Genomic DNA, 4,552 nt, shown 5'->3' on the forward strand with positions numbered 1-4,552 from the left:
ACGTCAGTAGATGCCTACAGGGAAATTCAACATCCCTCCAAACTGTTTCCTTCTATTTGTAGAGACCGTATCAAAAGCTTGAAGCCCCTGCTAACTCTCCATTCTTACAATTCTAGGAGCCCCTGCTGGGTTTAACAGGACGCTAGAACAGAGCAAAGAGGAGATGCCATTCACTCCAGCATATCAGCAGACCTACCGGTTAATACCATCAAGAAATGCTCCAAGGCACTTCCATGCCTGTGGGTGAACATTAGAGCCATTCCAAACCAATGCTAACATCTGCATGCTTTCCAGAAGACCTCTGATGATGCAGCACAATCATCACCATGTACAAAATGCAAATCCAGTGGGCACCTGGGAGACCTCACATGACAGTAGTGGTTCTGGTGTTCAAGTAGAGTTCCAGCAGGACTTTGTCTGTTTATCTAGTCTCTCATCTATTCAATACACATTTATGAACATTTACTGTGTTCCAGGCACAGTTCTGCTCCTAGGGGTATGAGAAGAGAGACAAGGTTCTTGCCTTCGGGGAGCTTACATTCCAGTGGGGAATAGCTGGCTCCACCTCACCAAAGCCAGCCAGTCTTTGTCTTCCTTCCTCATTCTGGTCATTGCTTTCTCTCATTACCAGCTCCGCCCCCCCCACCCCCCCCCACCATCCCCCCCCACATGCCTACCCTCTCTAGTCAACCTGCAAACCTGCATGCTCTGCTCTTCGTTTCATCACCCCGGATGCCTTGCCTGTGTATATGCATCTATTCATCTCCCATGTGTCTAAATGTCTTCTTTGTGCCCAGCAGGGTTGGAAGCTCTTTGTGGGCACTCCATAAAAGTGAATGAATGAAGGCCCGGCTCTTGGCATTAAGGCTGAACTTTTTTTTTAAGTAAGCTTTTAATTTTAAAACGGTTTTTTATTCACAGAATAGTTGCAAAGATAATGTACAGAGTTCCCGTATACCCCTCAGCCAGCTCCTCCTGTCATTAGCGTCTGACATTACAATGGTATATTTGTCACAGTTAATGAACCAATACTGATACGTTGTTATTAACTAAAGTCTATATCTTACTCAGATTTCCTTAGCTTTTCCACTGATATCCTTTTTCGGTTCCAGGGTCTCATCTAGGATGCCACACCACGAGTGGTTGTTGTGTCTCCTTAATCCCTCTGGTCTGTGATAGTTTCTAGTCTTGTTTCTCATGGAGTTTTGACAGATTTGAAGGGTTCTAGTTAGGTATTTTGTAGAATGTCCCTCTAGTTGGGTTTCCCTGATGCTTTTTTTATGGTTGCACTGGGGTTGTGGATTATTGGAGGAAGCCAGCAGAGGTGAAGTGCCCTTCTCACATCTTGTCGGGGGTACATGCCATCCACATGACGGGACAGTAAAATCAATCTTGAACACCTGGCCAAGGTACTGTTTGCCAGCTTTCCTCACTGAAGGTGACCCTGTTCCCCTTTTACCTAATCTGTTGCTTGGAATCAAGTCACTAAGTGCCTTCCCCTTCCCCTCAAGGGGGTAGGGGGTGGGGAGAATTAAGCTCCACCTCCTGGAGGGTAGTATTTATGTACATCGTTTAAATTCTTCTGTAAGAAAGATGTCACTCTCCCCCTCTTCATTTATTTATTTAGTCAACCACTTATAGCAGTACGGACTCTCATGCATATTTATTTAAAGATTTGGGTTATAATCTGATATTAGGCTATTTATTTTGCTGCTCAAATTGTTCCAATTTTGGCCATTGGGAGTTCTTTTTAGGTTGGCTCCTGTGTCCCTTTGACATGCCCCATCCTTTTGTTTTTTGAGTATTTCTTTACTTTCTGGCACTACTGTGTATTTCCTGCCCCAGCCTTAGAATCAGCCATTTCTCCAAGGAACCCCGGTTCCTTTTATTGGGGAGGCCTGTTTTTCAATCCAGACCTCAGCATCACTTACCCACCCACTCAGTCAGCCAGTCAATGAATACGTAGGTATATTCTTCTCTCATGCTGATCATTGAACCAGATGCGGGATATACAGTGGGGAACAGAGCATACAAGTCCCTGCCTTTAAAAGCTAGTGATGTGGCCTGCGAGACAGACAATGAGCAAGTCTCAACGAAGAAATACGTAATTATAACTTTGATACGTGCTTCAAAGGGAAGGGACACGGCCCTCAGATGAAAAATAACCTAAGTCAGGGACCTGGGTTGCATCAGGTGGCCAGAGAAGCCCCCCATGGGTAGCTAACATTTAGATAGAAAGTTGATGAGAACGATTCAGCCATTCAAAGAGCAGAGGGAGGAGTGTTTTCAGACTGCAGGTTAGTGGGTCTCAGCTAGCTTTTTAGGAAGAGGACAGAACATACCAGAAGTATTATCATGTAAAACGAATGTTGCCTTTATTTATAGGTTGATGTATTTACTGGTTCATGGTATAAAATATTTCTTACTGGGGAGTATTGTCCAAAAAAAAAGTTGAAAGCAACTGTTTTAGGAGGAAATAAAGGCAGATTGAAAGCTCTGAAAAGAGAAAAAGCCGTAACATCCTTGAGGATCTGAAAGGAGGCCAGTGTGACTGTGGAGAGTGAGCCTAGGATGTGAGAAGAGGCCGTAAGTGTAGGGAGGTGCGCAGCCCTCGAACAGGGCCAGGGCCCAGGAAGCCTAGGTATTTTAATTAAGGAGCAATGAGAAGTCATCAGAGGGTTTCAAATGGGGAAGTGTTGATATTTAAGAAGATCTTTTAGGCTCCTATGTGGGGAATGGAAGGAGAGGGCAAATGAGGAAGCCGGAGCCAGTCAGCGAGAAGGGTCGTACAGAGGGAGGCCCAAGCAAGAAGAGTCACTAGGACGTGCGTTCACATTCCACTGTCAGTCTTGTACTCCCAGCCGCTAGAACAATGCCTGGAACACAGAAGACCTTCAATGTGCACGTGCTGAATGAATAAGTTACATGACTGTAGTAAAGACGGAGAGAAGTGGTTGAGTTAAGACATGTGTGGAGACTGGCAAGTCTTGCCGATAGATTGGGTCTGGGGGAAGTGGGCGGGGAGAGTGAGAGCCCTCCCTCACACACTGCACCCTGCCAGTGCTCACGTTTGCTCTCTTTCTCTGCTGTTGGGCTACTTTGGGTAGTTACAGGATCCTTTAGCTGTTTAGACTGTGTTTCTACCTCTGTGCTTAGTCATAGTGGCCAGAAGTGGAAATCACAGAATTTTTCAAGAGAAACTGAGATTGAGTAGAATCACGAAAACCAGTTCTTAGCACAGATTTTCAGACCCAAAGATTTTATAATCTTTGATGCCAAAGCTCTGAAATTCGGTGAGCGCCAATCACTGGCAAATAAAGATCCTCAGAGGGGCAGCAAAATTCCTGGCGTTTTAGCATTCTGGCAGGGAGCTGGCTGGGGGCCGGGGGTAATCGTGTATAGCTATGTGCCAAAGACCCTTCTCCCACCCGATTTTATGTCATATTAAAATATATTGTGGCCAAATCCTTTCTTGATACTCCTTTTCTTGACAGTGCTGATGCCTGAGGTCTGCAGCTGTCTGCCCACTTGGCCGCTGGCTTCCTCAGCAGAGGGCAGCCACCTCCTGTCACTGTGGAGGGACTGGGACGAGGACAGGCCTAGGCAGAGCCAACATGGAGCAGAAAACAGGAGGCGCCAGACCCCAGGGACAGAAAAATGTGAGTCCTGTCTGGAAAGTCGGGCACCAGAGATGGGCGTGTTCCAGAAATGCTGATTAGTTTTGAAGGATTGGTCCTTTTGGTCAAATGGGTTTCATGCTCTTGACTGAGAAACCAGAGCAACCATCAGATGTTACTGGGAGTGGTGCCAGTGGTGTTTGCATTGGTTAAGAATTTTCATATGACAGAATAACAAACTTAAACTGGCTTAAACAAACAAAGGGATTTGTTAGCTTATGGCCTGAAAACTCCAGCACGCAGTCTAGAATTTCTAGAAATCTTCCTCACGATACCAGCTCCATGTCCGTTTTGTTTAGAGCACTGCCTCTTCTGTGTGTCGGCTTCGTCCTCAGGCTGGCACTTCTCCTGGTGGAACCAGTGGCTGAGGGAATTTTGAACCTTGTATTCTCCAATACACCATCCAGGAGAAGGGGGATTGTCCTCTCTGGTAAACCCACAGAGGGCTGAGGAAGCTTTTTTTCCAGAAGCCCTAGGAAATATTTCCTCAAATCCCACTGGCCTGAATCGGGCTGTATGCCCACCCTTGAGCCAATCACCATGGCCAGGTGATGGACACTCTCTGGCTTAAGCACATCAGGGCTACCCCTGGGAGCCGGATGTATCCAGCTGTTAGAGAAAGGGGAGGGGTGGGTGGTTCCCTCAAGGCAAAATGTGGGTGCTGTGGCAGGAAAAGCGGGGAGAGGGGCGCTAGGGAGGCAACCTATGTATGTTTACTACATCAACATCATTATTATCGTGATAAAGGCCAAACTGGAGGCAGTGCAGATATAGATAAGGAAACCTTTGTTCAGAACCCCAGTTCTGCCTGCTTCTAGGTGAGTGACTTAACCTCTTCAGGTCTCAGTTTCTTTATCTGAAAAGTTGTGGATAAA

Source organism: Physeter macrocephalus, chromosome 10 (assembly GCF_002837175.3).
Source record: "Physeter macrocephalus isolate SW-GA chromosome 10, ASM283717v5, whole genome shotgun sequence".
Taxonomy (NCBI): Eukaryota; Metazoa; Chordata; class Mammalia; order Artiodactyla; family Physeteridae; genus Physeter; species Physeter macrocephalus.